This window comes from Myotis yumanensis, unplaced genomic scaffold, assembly GCF_028538775.1.
Source record: "Myotis yumanensis isolate MYYU_CA2020_CCGP unplaced genomic scaffold, mMyoYum1.0.hap1 SCAF_2, whole genome shotgun sequence".
Taxonomy (NCBI): domain Eukaryota; kingdom Metazoa; phylum Chordata; class Mammalia; order Chiroptera; family Vespertilionidae; genus Myotis; species Myotis yumanensis.
The window spans coordinates 8,714,303-8,731,091 of NW_027223753.1; the positions used below are offsets into that span (position 1 = coordinate 8,714,303).

At 56.1% G+C, this 16,789-nt stretch overlaps 1 protein-coding gene across 4 annotated transcripts in view; it reads left to right on the plus strand.

Annotated features, from left to right (window-relative positions):
• TMEM51 (transmembrane protein 51) overlaps window positions 1–16,789 on the plus strand; it is a 48,264-nt gene that overhangs the window by 17,903 nt on the left and 13,572 nt on the right. Inside the window, exon 1 of one of the 4 annotated variants that reach the window (XM_070404131.1) lies at window positions 12,462–12,535. The exons of the other annotated variants lie outside the window; for them this stretch is intronic. The gene's annotated coding sequence lies outside the window, so the exon portion shown is untranslated. Of the gene's footprint in view, window positions 1–12,461; window positions 12,536–16,789 lie in introns of those variants that run through there. 4 annotated transcript variants of the gene reach the window in all.

A 16,789-nucleotide genomic window follows, 5' to 3' on the forward strand; every position in this document is an offset into this window, starting at 1 on the left:
AGGAAGAACCCTGGGTGAGAGCTTAGAGCTTTCGTTTCTAATCCTGCCTGGTTCCTCGCTGGCGGGGACCTTGGGCGGAGTCCCTCCGGGCCCCCCTCTCTGGGTTGTCAGTCACGTGGATGAGAATGCCCCCTCCCTGTGCGAGGGGCTCAGATGGGATGAATCCAGGGTTGTTCCTGGTTCCACTCATCCTGCCTGGGCCTCGTGGGGGGTCCCCTGAGAGGCCCCCTGGAAATCTGGAGTGACCTTGGCTGGAGGGGGAGGCAGAGGAGGAACCTCCTGGTCCATGCAGGCTGCTATCGCCCCGCCACCTAGAGCCCAGCACGCCCTAAACACCCCCAGAGAACCCGCTCTCACCACGAGGAGTCCCAGGGAACAGTGACCGGCCACCTCCCTGTCAGGGGAGCCGAGAACATCCTGCGACTTGGCACCACGTGGGGGTGGTTGTGTCGGACACGGGTCCTGTCCTCACGGGCTTACAGCCTCTGGCAGGAGGGTGGTGACACCGGCCATGGGAGAGGATAGGAGTGCCCAGCGTGGGCCAGGCACTGGGTTGCCGGGTGTGTCTGGGTGGGTTTACTTAAGCCTCACAACAGTGCACTAAGGTCGGTTCTGCTATGACGCCCACTTTCCAGATGAGGAACCGAGACTCAGGTGCAGAGCTGGGCCTCCCTGGCGGTCAGGAGCCCCCTGTTCGGCTGCACGTGGCTAAGCAAGCGGCACCTTAGGGGCCTCTTGGAGGAGCTGGGTTAAAGCTGAGACCTGCAGGAGGGAGGACATGACACGGCTGCAGGGAGAGAGGCTGTCCCACCAGCGCAGGAGAGAGCGTGGCCTCTGTTCCCGGGCCCGGGGGTTGGGGCTGTTGCCCAGTTGTCAGGAGGCACCAGCTGCACCCCCAGTCCTAGGGGAGCAGGACCAAGTCCATGGCCGCGGTCATGGCCGTGTGAAGGGTGCTGGCATGGGGTTAGGTGCTCTACCTGTTTGAGCACATGACGACAGCCTTTGACAATTACTCCATAGGTGAGAGAAACACTGCCTTTCATGATGCCCTTTTACAGCTCAGCTGCCATAGCTGCAAGCCGAGTGTAAGTCACTTGAACTCTCGTTCACCCAACCAGGAAGGGTATAGCCGGGAGTCGAACCTGCGACCTCCTAACTCTGTAGCTGGAACTTTTAACCCTGGCCTGGCAATGCCTCCCTGGCAAAGGTGTTAGGACGTGCCTGAGTTGACCCACAGGCCATGGACGGCACATGGGGCTGGAATTCCTGGTCAACACCGGGAGGCTGTCTTTGGGGGAGGGATAAATTGGTCCTGATCCTCCCTGGCCCATTTCCACGGTGGGTTTACTTAAGCCTCACGACAGTGCACTAAGGTAGGTTCTGTTATGACGCCCATTTTCCAGATGAGGAACTGAGACTCGTGGTGAAGTCCGTGCCCCAGCCCCGCTCCGGCCCTCCCACCCCACGTGTCTCTGCATCCTCGGGCCACACAACTCCCCAGGCTCCGCCTCGGGCCATACTCCAGGATGCGGGTTCAAGGCTTTCGTGAGCACCAGGGTCACTCGGGAAGCCTCACCCTAGATTCTGGTTCTGTACATCCATAGTGGGACCCCGGTGGGACCCCAGAATCTGCATATTAGCAACCCCCATCCTCCCTCTGCAAGGTAGGGGTGAAGTGGTCCTCAGATAACAACTGGTCTCAAGTTACTGCTCCCTCTGCTTCTGACCCCACCTGCTGCCCAGCTGACCACTGCTACCTCCTTCCCACACCCCAGGTTGGGTAGTCCTTCCTCCAGTATCATGAGATAGTACTGCCAGGGTCCCCATTTTACAGATGAGGAAAGCAAGGCTCAGAAAGGGGAAGCAACTTGCCTAAGGCCACCCAGACAGACACAGATTATATATATGCACATACACATAATTTCAGAGAGAGGAAAGGAGAGGGAGAGAGAGATAGAAACATTAATGATGACAGAGAATCATTGATCGGCTGCCTCCTGCACACCCCCTACTGGAGATGGAGTCCACAACCCAGACATGTGCCCTGACCAGGAGCGGAACCATGACCTCCTGGTTCATGGATCGACGCTCAACCACGGAGCCACGCCGGCTGGGCCAGACACAGATTATAATCACCACCTTGCTTTCCTGCCTCTGCTAAATTGGCACTGATGCCCTGGGGGGTAGAGGAAGGGCTGTGAATGACCCGTTTTCATCAGCACATTCAGGCGACTGCAGGGGAAGGAGGCATGAAACTCGGTCACAGCCTTGGCAACCAGATACTCCTGTGTTATCTCCATGGGCTTCCGAGCCCCGGTGTGAAAGGCTGACATCATTAGGCAGAACACACCACCCAGAGCAGGTTCAGCTTTCAAAGCTAAATGTCAGTCAAGCTGTGGGATGACTCAGGGATCGTTGGTCAGGAAGACCGACTCCTCCGTGACCCAGAGCGGGTCCTGTAACCCCGGGGGCCCCTCACCGGGATTAGGGGCTTGAAGAAGAGCAGGCGAGGGACCCCACCCCGGCCGGGCTGCCGCAACACCTGCAGAGAGGATGGAGATAAACGCCCCTCCTTGTGTGCCAGCAAGCGGTCCCGGGCCTGGGGATTGATGGAGAGAGGCTAACCCCTGCCCACGCAGGCTCACACACAGGTGCTCACAGCGGCCTCGTGCACAGCAGCCCAAATGAGAGGATGCCCGCTGTCCGTCAGCAGGTGAACAGACAGACATGAGATACCCACACAGTGGGCGCTGCTCAGCAAGGCGAAGGGACCAAACGAACTACAGATACGGCAGCGCATGGATGAGGGAGAAGGCCGAGATAAGGCTCAGGGTATGAGCCCATGTATAGGCTCTCGCGCAGGTGACACTAACCCACAGTGACAGGGAAGCGGGTCGGTGGCGGCCGGGGTGGGGGCTGATTGGAAGAAGGCGCACAGAGAACCCTCCGGGGAGATGGAAACGTTTTATGTCTTGATCTGGGTGGTGTCAAACTGTACACTAAGATCTGTGCATTTTGCTAGATGTAAATTACACTTTAAGTAAATGAGCAGATGCCTCTGCCCAGCCCTGCAGCTCAGAGTCAGCAGTCTGGGCTCGGGCTCGGGCATCTGTATTTTCAACAAGTGCCATGGACAACCTTGACTGCCCCCCTCTCCCCCAGCCTGGCAGGCTCCCCCAGACTCTGGTCATGATTGTCTCTTCTGGCCAGGACAGTTGAGTTTTTGAAGATGTGGAGGGCTTACTGTTCATCTGTTTCTAAGCATAAACCAACTGGGGGTCAACGTCTGGTCCCAGGGTGACTTCCGATAATCGTCAAGACCAGCTCTAAGCCACAGACAAAACATCTCAGTCTCCACACTGATTCCGGCCATGTGCCGGGCATCACAGGGCCTGCTGTGCCGGGAACAGAGGGCAGGGCTCCCGTGGAGGGCTGTAGACGTCTGCCAGGCACTGGGCAGCAGGCGGAACTAGACAGGCCCTTTCTGGGTTCTGTCTCCATGGCCACCCCCCAAATGATAATGACTTTGGCTGTGGGTTGAAGAGCCGTCGTGTTATAGACACTAGGCCTGTTGGTTTGTGCACGTGTTGAATTACAAAAGAGGATGCACTGTGCAGTTCTGAGGAGCCTGGGCTCAGAGTCAGCCTAGTTAGGCTGAAATCCCCACATTTCTGCATTTAGCTGTGTGTCTTTGTACAAATGACTCAACCTCTCTGAGCCTCCTCATCTGTAAAATGAAGAAGATGGCGGTACATCTTTCTTTACAGTGCCTTGAGCATGGGAAGCATTCAGTAAATGTTGGTTATTGTGATTGGTACCTGATTTAATCCTTACAATAACCCTATTGGTTTAGGTGCTATTCTTATCCCCATTTTACAGAGCAACAACTGAGGCTCAGAGAGGGCAAGTCCCTGCCCAGAGTCACACAGCTGGAAAATGGAGGAGCTGGAATTGACACTTGGGGAGTTGCCTAACTCCTGACGCTTTTCACTGCACCACACTGCCCTCAGCTCTGTGGGATGGGGCTCCCGTAATGAGCATCCATCACTGGTTGAGCGAGAGACGCGTCCCTCTTCAGGAAGGCTCTGTGTACTGCCTCCAAAAGTAGGTTCAACTCCCAACTCTACCAGCTGCAGGACTTTGGACAAGTTGCTTCACCGCCTCGGTTTCCTCCTCTGCAAAACGGGGGTGCTCATAGCAACCTTAAAAGGCTGTGGTGACCATGAACCGAGGCGATGGGTGTATGGCGTACAGAATGGCACCCCGCCCATCACACTTGTCAGCTTAATTTACCGTCACCTGTGAGGTCGCACACTCTGGGCTGTGACTAAGCTGGTGGGGCTCCGGGCTGCACCCGGATGGGAGGTTGTCCTTCAGGGAGCAGCACGTGTGGCAAAAAGCCATTCTGAACCTCGCCCAGGGAACCGGGGGGCCTGTGATTACACCCTCTCTCGGATTCCCTCATGTTGAAACGCAGGCCTTCTTCCAGGCTTGGGTTAGGGCGCTGCTGGAGGGGATGCAGCTGGCAGTTGCCGTCGCGCCTAAATGACAGGCAGGCTTCCCGCGCCCCAGCCTTCTGGCAGACCGGAGGTGGGGGGACGGCAGGTGCTCAAGGTGGACAAACAGCCCTTCTGTTTGTTGATTTTGTGTGTGTTTTATTTATTTTCCCTGCATCTTGGGAACCAGTGTGGGTTTCTCAAGCTGCCCTGTTTCCTTTGGATCAAAAACAAAAAAAAAAAGGGAAACTATCAAACCGTGACGCCCAGCTGCCTGCATGAGACTCCGCGAGGGCTGGTTTATTAGTGAAAAATGTGTGACCAAGCCAGGCTAAACGCAGAGCGGCCACACAGCGTGGCGCTGTGCAAATTCCTGCACTCGTCTTGCCTGTGTGACCTTGAGGATGTGTCCATCTGCCTCTCTGAGCCTCAGTTTCCTCACCTGTAAAATGGGTACCCACCTCATGGGAGCTGTTGTGAGATCAAGCAGTGCAGGCCCCAGCACAGCGCCTGGCACATGGTGCGGACTCAGGAAGGAGTCTCAGTTTGCTAGGACCACTCTGAGTTGAACGGTTCCAAGCTCTAGGTCCCTTGCCAACTGGCTGTGTGACCTTGGGCAGATTCCTTCACCTCTCTGAGCTTCAGGTTCTTCCTTTGCAAAAAATGGAGACTCCATGTTCCTTGTGTAAAGGATTTTGCTGAGGATTAAATTAAGGGAGGTGACTTTCCAAGGGAGCCTAACACAAGCTCTTGCTCAAGAACCGGTAGCGATTGTGCTGATGACGTGATCAAGTGTGCCGGAGCTGCGATGGTGGGGGTGCCTGGTACAGCCCCGTGGTTGTGCTCCGTGGAGTGAGGCAGTGGGCAGACAGGAAGGGCCGTGGAAGGCAGGCACTAGATCTCCATAGATGGACATCACTGACCTGGGGGCTGTGACAGGGAGGGCATGACAGCCCCAACAGAGGGCACAGAAGTGGCAACTGTTTCTTCACTTGAGCATCTTCCCTGTTGGGCTCGTTTCTGGACCCGTGTCTGGAGGTGAAGAGTTTATAGCAGCCGCCTTTGGGAACACGTGGATGGACAGCCCCGGCTTGCACAGATCCCGAGTACAAAAATGTCATCTACACGAAGCACACGAGGGGGCCCTGGCTCCCCAACAGCAGAATTCCTGATTTTGCAGAAGTGTTCCCTAGGAAATTCTTTTCAACGCCAAGCACCCCTTGTGTGTGCAAAATTCCGTTTGATTTACATTAAGAGGGCGGGATTGTGCAGGGGCAGCCGGTGCTGTCACGGGGGCCAGATCGCTACCCGCCCGGCCCCAGGCGGAACCCCTACTCTGCCTGTGACCAGCTATGTGACCTGTGTCATGTGCCTCCACTTCCTCACCTGTGCAGTGGGGATTATCTTAATTCGTACCTGTCTCACCTCATAGGTTTCATGCAGAATTAACAAGATAATCCCGGGAAAGAAAATTTCCTACCACCTCATAAGGGCACAATACCTGTGGCTGCTATTAATTCTAAAACTATGTGCAGAGCGCCTCCTCTGTGCCCGATACCGCCCGCCCTGTGCCTGCCCGTGTAGAGCTTCCTCTGGGTGTGGGGGATGGGAGGAGACACAAAATAACATAAACAAAGAAGATGATTACAAGTTGCCGTCACGGCCGCTTCCGAAACCAGCAGAGTTCTCAGACAGAGTCGCGTGGTCATTACTTGCAAACGTGTGGTTTGCAACGCCTCAGCGTGATGGTGACATTGAAGTGACAGACGAGAAAGAGCCAGTGGTGAGGGGCGGTGTGGCTGGAGCCCCAGGTGGGCGTGGGGTGGCCCGGAGCAGCTCTTCCTGGACTTGAAGGTGCACCTCACCTGTGGCAATGCGGGTCCTGACCCAGCAGGTCCCGGGAGGAGCTGGGACTCTGCTTTCCTAACCAGCCCCAAGGCCACTGAGGCTGCTGGTCCGAGGACCTCGCTCTGAGTGGCCAGGACTCGAAGGAGGCCGAGGGGCCAGGTCTAGGTGACAGAACGCCCGAAGGCAGGTGGGGAGGTTGGGTTTTATTCTCAGGACAGTAGAAGCCCGGCAAGGGAGTGACAGGACAGAGGGTGCTTTTAGAAGCTCTCTTTGCAGAACTGCCCCGTGGAGAAGACATGCCGGGCAAGGGTGGCAGCCGGGAGACCAGCGAGAAGGCTGGTGCGGTCACCCAGGTGACGGGAGCAGCAGCGAAGAGGCAGGAAGTAGGTTTATTTGAGATCTTTGGGCAAGCAGACTGGCACCACCTGCCGAGGTGTTGAACATAGATATTGTTAATAATCTTAATATAAATTATTATCTGTGCTGCTTATATAATAATTAAGCCAGTCGTCTCTCGGCGTGGTTTTCAGCCAGGGACGTGTTTCCTAGGGATAGCCCGGGGTCATGGGTGAGATGGATCTGGAGCCCAGATGAGGAGGACGGTGACTCTGCCAATGTGGGAAATGCAGAGGTTACTGGACCTCTCCCAGTCGCAGTTAAATTGTCTGCAGAATGGGGAGACAGGTAGGGTTGTGGGGAGGATGAAATGAGATAGTGCATGGAAAGTGCACAGAAATCAGCCTGTGACTGAGGGGCATGGCAGGTAAGTTAGGGGCTGGAAGGGCCTTATGATCAGGGCTTTATCCTGGGGGCAATGGGGAGCCATGGAGGGATCTGGAGTGAGGGTGGTGTGATTACATTTACCTTTTGGAAAGGCCCCCCACCCACCCACCCACCAAAAGCGGGTGGGGACAGACCGGGAGGCCATGGAGGAGGCCTTTGTGGTCTGTATCCAGGGGAGGTGTGAGGTCGGCTTGGGTTACGCAGGAGGTGGGGGGCCATCCTGGGGCATGGCCTCGCTCCAGGGCCCTGCTTGCTGTATCCCCTCTGTGCTTGGGCAACCACTGCAATGAGTGTAGGTGGCAGGGTACACCCTGGCAACCCCACTCTGGGCTCTCTGTGACTCTTGGCTTATCTGTGTACACAGCCGGGACATGGGTGCGGCCCCGATAATAGCTGCTGGGACGGCAGAGGCCTGGCAGCTGCCCTGTGGGAGCATGAGGCCCAGCACCAGGTTTGCCCCCCTTCCAAAAGGTCCCCCCACCCCTGTGCACCCCCCCCCCACCAGTCTCCTGGCCACTCCCTCGCCTGTCAGGGACCCCGTCTTCATTCCCCTGCTCCTTCCTGCCCCCTGTTCTCATTCTCTCTCCAGTTTTACAGTGGGGCCTTGACTTACGAGTGTCCCGACTAACGAGTTTTTTGAGATACCAGCTGTCTCTCAGCAGATTTTTTGCATTGAGTTGACAGAGTAATTTGAGTTAATGAGCTCCTTAACGAGCTTGGTCTCTGAACGAATTAAACTCGTAAGTCAAGGCCCCATTGTACTTACTTTTCTCTCCTTGGGATTGTTGATGCCACTTTGTTCCTTGCTGCCCTCTCCCCTCATAGGCTTTTCTTCTGTTTTCCCTTCTTGCAGGCTTGAGGGCAGAGTGCTGTGGACAGCTAGCTCGGGGCCCAGCACAGTGCCTGGCCCACAGGGCAGAGAGGTGGCGTCCCCTCGCGCGTGTCTGCCTGGCCCCATGTGCCCTGCTTCCCTTTCCTGCGTGTGTGTCCGCTTGCTAGATGTGCTTCCAACCACGGCAGTAACGTTTTCGAGGGCAGGCCTGGCTCCTCCACCCCGTACGCCCTGCTCACCCCAGAGCTGTTCCCAGCCGGCGGTTTGCGACACTGTCTCCTCAGTGGTGTGTTCTAGGGTGGTGGCCGGGGGGAGATTAGCCAACGTTCAGCCCTGTGACTGTCACTTCCTCAGTCACTGCCACGGCCAGTCTTGTCTTGGTGAGTGACCCAGATAGTCATCCTCAAAACGTCCTGGCCAAGGAAGGAGATCAGGAACCCTGGACTCAGGCCTGGAGCACCTCCCCCCCCCCCCCCCCCCCCCCGACCACCCACCTCGCAGGTGCTTGCACCTGTCCGCCCCTCGCTCGCCTCGGAAAGGGGGGGCTGGGGCACCTGGCAGTTTTGTTTTGGTTTTTAGTCATTTTATTTTAAATTTTTATGGGGCGGAAGAGGGTACGATTGGTTCATACCACGGAAACTTGAGTAGGTCCAGCTGGATTCATGGGTTCGAGTGGTGTTCCTGGGGTCCTGCTCACTCTTCACCTCAGCTCTCATTTCTGGCGCCCCCTCCCCCTGCTCGGCAGCTTCTCCCCTAGTGGGGACCAGATGGCCACCGGCAGCTGCAGGGGAGGGAGGGGTACCCCACCAGCATTTCCTCCAACGTGAAGCACTGAGTTTTACTGGTTCTGACTGGGCGGGGCCTGCCCTATGGAAGATCTGATTGGCCAGGCCTGGCCACGCCCAGGCTTAGAGCCAGGAGAAGGGGACCTGGAGTTGGACAGGCACCCAGGACAGCCAGCCACACAGCACACACCCCCACCCACCCAGGTAGCCCGGGGCAGCCTGGCCCCTCAGCCCAGTGTGGCCGTCTCCTGGGGCTCCCATGATCCTCCGGGGAGTGACTAGTACGACAAGCTCTGGACAGCTTTGCGTGGTGGGGGGCACACAGTGCCCTAGTCAGAGGTCCCTGTGGAGACGTCTCTGTGACAGTAATAAGCGTCCCCCAGGTTACCTGGTTGGGGGTTTTCCTGTTTGATACTGGAGTTTCGTAAAGAGAGGGCATGCCTGCTGCCATGTCCCACAGCATCTGCTCAACTGCCTGGCGTGGCTTGTGTTTGTGGAATGAACGACTGGAGGGAGACAGCAGATCAGAGTTCAGCAGCCTTGCTCCTGCCCCCTCCACACACATCCCCCAGGGCCCACCCTTACCAGCAGCGCCATTCATCTGTGGCCCCCACAAGGGGGCACTCAGAAAAAAGCCGCTTCCACCCCGCCCCCCATCATTATTATTGTTATTTGTTGTTGTTACTCTCTGCACGTCCGCTGTTGTTGAGGCTGAAAGTCTCTCCTGCCTCAGGGAGTGGACTTGACCCCTGCTTACCCCCCACCCTCGGCTGCCTTGGTTACAGTCATGCCAGTCTGTGCCCTGAAGTGTAGAGGTTCGCTTCCTCAGCCGATCTTCCCATCCCAGCACCCTGCAGGGTGGGCCAGAGGTCTGACCTCCCAGAGATTAGGTGAACTCCTGTGGCGGTCAGGCCCCCCTGGGGCGGTGATGGTGCAGCGTAGCTCCCGGCCTGAGGGACAGCGAGGTGACCGGAGCACCCACAGGTGCACGGAGACCGTGACCCCTGCCGTGGGCTCCTGAGTTTGAATCTGGACAAGCCCGTGAGAGCCTGGGCCCGTTCCCTCCTCTCATGGAGGGGACAGGGGAGCAGCCAGGGAGTGTGTGCTGGCTCAGGTTAAGGGTCCAGCTCGGCACCTGAATCTCACCCCCAGCTGGGCTGTGGCAGCTCAGAGCGGGGCAGAGTCCTTGGACGAGAGGCAGGAGCCCGGGCAGCCGTGAGCCGAGTCGCAGCGCCGAGCAGAGGGGCGGAGGGCACAGGGTCAGCGCTCAGCCGGACCCGCGGCTTGTCACAGGTTACCTAGGACGCTGGTATTCGTCCGTCTTTGTCACTGAGGGGCCTGGGACAACCCCACGGGGCCTTCATGTCCCTGCCATCAGCATGCTTCTGCTTCTGACATTGGACAAAGGAGTGCTTTGTTCTTGGAAGCGGTGTGGAGGGTATGCAAACGTTTAAAAAACCCACTCTTTTCAAAACATGGCTTGGAGGTAGATGAGAGGCGGGATCTTAGGGGGACTCTGGACTCAACTGTCTGGTTCACAGCCTCGCTCTGCTACTGATTAACACGAGACTTTGGGCAAGTTCCGTAACCTCTCTGGGCCTCGGTGTCCGCATCTGTAACGGGTGGGGAACGCCGGGCCCGCGGGCCTGGGAAATCATTTGGTCTGGCCCTGCCAAGGCATTAGGGGTGAGTGAATTAAATATTTGATCAAATATAGCAGGCTAATTTTCAAGTTGGTAATTTTATATGGCCCTCGAATGATGTTATAAATATCCAAATGGCAGAAAAAAGGTCCCCCACCCCTGCTCTATAACATGGGATGATGGTAGCAGCTTCTACATGGAGTAAATGAGATCATCCAGACTCAGTGCGTGTTGGCTCTTCTTATCACGACTTAGGGATGCAGGCTTTTAAAAACAAAAGGCCGGCTTGTCAAATGTGTAATCCCCCGTTTGTAATCTGGTGTACGTTGTTATTCCAGCTACACCTGAGCTCCGAGAGCCATGTGTTCATTCCGGAGGGGGGGTTTTATCTTGGGGGACAGTCTGTGAAAGGCCAGTGATCCCCTGAAATTGTACAGGGCAGTGCCTAGACCCCTAATGGTAGGCTGGATAATGAAATTATTAATGAATACTCACCCCCCCCCTCTCTCTCTCTCTCTTTCACACACACACACACACACAGACACATCCTCCTCCCAATCCAGAACCCGTGATTGTGTCGCCTAATATGGTAAAAGGCCTTTGTAGAGTCACGTTATGTAAGAGGCAGGCAGGAGGGTCCCTCAGAGAGGAAGGATGGAGCCGAGGTTGGAATCCGAATGGAGCGCTTTGAAGCGGGGGCGGTGGGGCAGGAATGCAGGGGCCTCTGGGAGTTGAAGAGGCCAGGGGATGGGTTCCCCGACCCCTCTGGAAGGAATGCAGCCTGCCTACACCTGGCTTTTAGGCTTCTGGCCTAAATGACTTGACGTTGCTTTAAGCCACTGCGTTTGTGGTCATTTGTCACAGCAGCACAGGAAACAGATATAGCCCTTGTCAGGGGAGGGTCCGTAGTTTTCTTATGATGCAGGAAGGGAAGACTGGATATTGGGAACCACGAGCAGGCAAAGCAAAACCAGGCTAGTGAGCTGGCACCTCCTTCTCCCTCGCCCTCCAGCACAGGCGGAGAAGGAAAGATCCGGAGTGCACTGTGCCCCGCAGGTGACATCGCACCTCAGCCGGCTCTCTCTGGCACACCTCCTATCATTGGCGCACCCTCGGGAGGTCATTGACTTTTCCAGCACTTCACTGGCCCCGATTGGCATTTATGGGTCAGAATGCAGAGAGGAAGGCCGGCCGAGAGGTGCCCTCTGGAGCCTCTGAGAAATCATTGACACCTCAGGAGTTTCACCAGGGGCTTATCTATAGAGGATTATCTGCAAAGAAAGTCAAAGGAGCCCTGGCTGCTTTGGCTCAGTGGATAGAGCCTTGGCCTTCGGACTGAAGGGCCCCAGGTTCGATTCCAGTCAAGGACACATGCCCAGGTTGCGGGCTCAGTCCCTAGTAGGGGGCGTGCAGGAGGCAGCCAATCAGTGATTCCCTCTAATCATTGATATTTCTCTCTCTCTCTCTCTCCCTCTCCCTTCCTTTCTGAAATCAATAAAAAATAGATTTTTTTAAAAAGAAAGCAAGCAAAAGGAGTCTTTTTCAGTTCTAGGAGACTTTAGGGTTAATGTTGGGGCTAGGGTTTAGGATTTGGGTTATGCAAATGTCCTCCTTCCCTCGGTGCGCCATGCTTGGGCACTTACTGTATACCAGCACTGGACAGTTAACATGGATGAAACATTCACTCTTCAACCCTGTAAAGGGGGTTCTGTCTGTCTAGTCATCACTGGCAGAGAGGGGGTTAATTCCTAGGGGGACCCTGGGGTTCCAGGAGCACCCCCTCATGGCTGCTGGGAGCAACAAGGGAGAAGACAGTGAAGCGTTGGCTGTGCTGTGGAGGCCGTGAGCACTTGGCCGAGGGCAGTTCTTGTTGTCTTTCCCGAAGTGAAAGAGGTGCCAAGCCCCCCAGAGCAAACCCCGCTCTCCTCGGCCTGTCACTCCCCTCCCCCTCTCCTGCAGGCTGCCATGTTTTAGCCTCAATTCCAGTTTTATGATTAAACACCTCAGCGTCAATTATTTACAATACTTCCAGATGAATATCAGGGTTGCAGAGGCCTGAGTGAGTCACATGGGGGAAGCTGATATTTATGGAGGGGAAAGGACACGAAGGAAAATAAGGAACTCTACCTCCTGCCCACGGAGACCAAGGTCAGCCTCGAAAAGGCTTCCTGCAGCCGGGTGTGGGGAGGGGGCTCTCTGTGGGCATGGGAGGATAGAGAGGCATGGGAGTGGGGGGACTGACAGCGTGCTAGCTCTGGAGGCAGACAAATCTAGCTTGAATCTTTGCTTATGTCATTCGCTGTGTGACTTTGAGCAGGTATCTTAACTTCTCTGAACTTCAGTTTCCTCATCTGTGAAATGGAGGTTATTCTAGAAAACTTTCTTATTAGGATTCTTGGGAAATTTAAATGTGATATGAAATAATAAATTTAAAACATAATCCTATTAAATAAATCTTGGTAATAAGCATTAATCCACATATATAAAATATGCTGATTTTCCAAATAAATAAAATTATTAATGAGCCCTTGCCGGCTTGGCTCAGTGGATAGAGCATAGCGGCCTGCGGACTGAAGGGTCCCAGGTTCAATTCCGGCCAAAGGGCACATGCCTGGGTTATGGGCTCAATCCCCAGTGGGGGGCATGCAGGAGGCAGCCGATAAATGATTCTCTCTCATCATTGATATTTCTCTCTCTCTCTCTCCTTCTCCCTTCCTCTCTGAAATCAATAAAGAAATAAAATAAATTATTAATGAACATAAATGCATGGAAAGCACAGTGCCTGGCCCTTGGTCAGCACTTAGGAGAAGGGTAAATGTTGTTGCTACCGGGTAAATGTTGTTGCTACCATTCCAAAATGAAAAAAGAATTGGGTGTGACAAGTGGCTTCCTAAACATTGGAAGCAGGAGGAGGCTGGGGGCTCGAGAAAGCAGCTCTGGCTAAAATGCTTCAAGTAGAAATTGGAGGGAGAGATGGGGGAGGGAGAGAGGGCAGGACGAGGTCAGCTGGGTGCCAACAGGGCTCCTGGCAGAAGGTTTGTGAGCCACTTCTATGGCGGCACCGTCGCCGTGACTGGAAAAGAACATGTCCAGATATGGGCAGGATAAACTTTCTCCAACCGTGTGCTAATCTCCAGAATCAGGCCGGCCGGCAGAGGCCTGGGAACAGGGAGGGCCCCGCGCCCAGGAGCCAGCGGCCGCAGAGGTCCGCCGGTCATCTCCACTCCCTCTAGCTTCGGTTAAACCCCCTCACCCAAGGACCACGTAAGCGTCTGGCTTGTTTTGTCCGAGAGCCGGGGAGCTGTCGTTCTGAGCCGACGGGAAAGCGGGGTGCCTGTGGATACAGCCTGGGAACGCGTGCCTTTTATCCCAGTTTCATCCTGGCCAAGAGCGAGTGCGGACTTGGCTCAGGCGCAGGACCCTGGGTTAAAGTGTAAACCGGGCAGAGGAGGGCGGCTCGCCCAGCCCCCCTCCAGCCTGGCCACTGGGGCAATGGGTGCAAAAGTGATTGGTTTGATCAGGATGAAGGAACTGGGCCCAACTAATCCCGCCATCGGGTCAGCAAACAGTCTGAATGGGGCGGGCGCCCCGGGGAAGGTGCGAACAGGAACGCTGCCTGCATTCATTTCCTGTAACCGCTGAGTCCACACACGGTGGCTGAGAGCAACACACATTTATTCTCCTGTGGTTCCGGGGGCGGGAGCCCACACACAGTCAGTTCCATAGCAGGACCAGTTTCTTCTGGGGCTCCAGGGGCCCTGCGCACCCCTCGGTTCACGGCCCCTCCTCCCGTCTCTCCAGCCTCTTGCTTCCATCATGTGTCATACATCCTCCTCCCTCTTATGAAGACACTTAGAATAATAATCAGTGGACCCACCTGGATAACCCCAGCTACTCTGCCCATCTCAAGATCCTTCATTCATCGCATCTGAAAAGTCCCTTTTGCCCCGTAAAGTACCCATCAGGATGCCAGGGACTAGGGTCTGGATGGCTTTGGGGGCCACGACTCAGCCCACCACATGCCTTTTCCCAAATTCTGAGAAACACAGGGTGGTGAGTGGCAAATATCTCTGAGCTGGACCCCAGATTCTTCTTTGCCCCCAGTGTGAATGGCCTCGAATCAGCCCCTCACCCCCTCCTGGCCTCTTTAAGAACGGATGGGTGCTTTAAGAATGGAGGGGTGCTCGCCGCCCTCCACACGTCTGTCGTCAGCTGGCCCATTTAGAGCAGGCACCCGGCGATTCCCCTGAATGCATTCACTGACTGCTTTCAGCCCCCTGTCCCTGCCTCAGGGCCTTTGCGCAGGCTCCCTCCACCTAGAATGCCCTTCTCCCAGGTTTCTGTATGGTTCCCTCCTCGCCTCCTGCAGGTCTTTGCTCAGACATCTTTGCTCCGTGGCTGTGTTTTCCGACCATCATATTTAAAATCACCGCTTCGGGCACCGCCTCCCGCCCTCCCCAGCACCATCTTTTCCCTGCAGCCTGACCCTCTCTAGGATGTTCTCCAGGCTGGTTCTCGGTGAGCTCCGTGGGGACAGGCCTTCTATCTGTTTTAGACATTCTTCTCTCCCCAGCGTTGGAGCACGTGGCAGGTGGCAGGTGCTCAGTTAATATTCTGTTGAGTGAATGAATAAATACCTGAATCTCAAAACTTTGACCTCGTTACGCGTAACAACCCAGCGAGGTAGATCCCGGTCCCGGTCCGCTCTCACAGATGAGTGACGGAGCTGGAGGAGGTAGGAATGAAGTTGTCTCCGTAGCCATTCAGGGGCAGAGCCGGGCTAGGAATGCAGCCTCCTGCAAGGCGCCCACACCGGGCTTGCCTCCCCGTGGGGGGCGGGTGGAGTCCGTGCTCAGATTTCAGCTCCCCCTCTGCCCTTTTCTACTTTTTGCTGCAAAATGCCTCTTGGGGAGGGACCAAATGAATTAAGTTGGTGTCCAAGCTTGCTGCCCAAGGACAGTGCCGTGTCCGGACGATGCCCAGGGCACAGGAGCCTGACAAGCAGCCAATGCGCTGACCAGGGTGCCTCCAGCCTCGACTCCTGCCTCCCAGACTCCGGCCTGAGCCTCAGGCCTGGTCCTCTGGTCCCTGGAAAGTCCTGGTGCCCAGAGGGTAGCCTCGGTGGCCGGACCGTGTGGCCAAGCTTCGTTACAGGGGTTGGCCCTGCCTTGGTTTAGCTAAGCTTGGCCGGAAGGCTGGGGTTCTGTTGCCCCCGGGATGAGGAAGTTCCGAACAGGAGATTCTGTGCACAGGGCACCCCTTAGAAGCTGTGAGGCCTGGGGCAAGGTCCTCCACCTCTCTGCCCCATGTGTCAGTGATAACACGGACAAAGGTGAGGCTGAATAAGCTAACGTGTGCAAAGCACTCAGTGTGAGCCTGGCACGCAGTCATGTGAAAAGCACTCAGTGTGAACCCGGCTCGCAGTCGGCGTCCAGACAATAGTGGCAGGTATTTCTGTTGCTGAGCAGATGCGGGGCCAGCAGGCTGGGCCGGGTAGCGGTCAGCGCCTGGGCTCAGCTGCTCAGCCCAGCTTGCCAGACGGAGAGGCCACTGGTGGCTCATCCCCGAGCCTGGAGGAGAATCGAGGGGTCAGAGTCACTCTGAGTTGAAGGTGACAGGAGCCCTGGCTGCTGCCCTGCACCCGTGAGCACCAGCGGGGAGCGCACAGAGATGTCGCATTTCCCGAGAAACACTGAAAGGGGCTGGAGACAGGGTGCCCGGTGCCGGGCTTCTCAATAGGGTCACCTGCTGGCCACCGGCTCAGAGAAAGACATTGCCCGTCAAACTCCCAAAGAAAAGGTCCCTAATTTGTTTCCGGCTCCTGGTCTTCAGAGGGACTGTGTCCTCCTTAACTTCTCCAGCGCTTCAGTGGGTCAGCCAGGAGCCCTGAGCTGCAGGGCCTGAACCCCTCACCCAGGCTGGGCGGGCAGGCTGCCTCTTAACTCTGCAGTGTCTTAGCCCGAGCCCTTCCCTCTGGAATACCCTCGTCTCCTCCTACCCCACACTCCACCCAAGGACGTGTGCATGTACCTCCAGGCCCTGCGGGGCTGCCGGTCTTACCTTCCTGCTCCCCGCCCCCCTCACTAGACCGTGTCGCTCTGTCTGTGGACTTGTTACTGGGCCCCGCTTCAGCAGTACTGCTTCGTGGTTAAGAGCGCGGGTTTCAGGATCAGACATGCTTGATCTCTGCTTGTACAGGCTGTGTGGCCTTGGACAAGTAGCTTTACCTCTCTGAACCTCACCTTTAAACTAGAACTAATAGCTATTAAATGATTATACTCGGGAGGAGCTCCACGGAGGGCCTGGCAAAGTCGGTGTTCACCGCACACTCACTCTTACCCGGATGTCGCCTTCGCTTCTGTGAGGGTCACCTGTCTTCCCGCTGGACCTAGAAGCATGTCT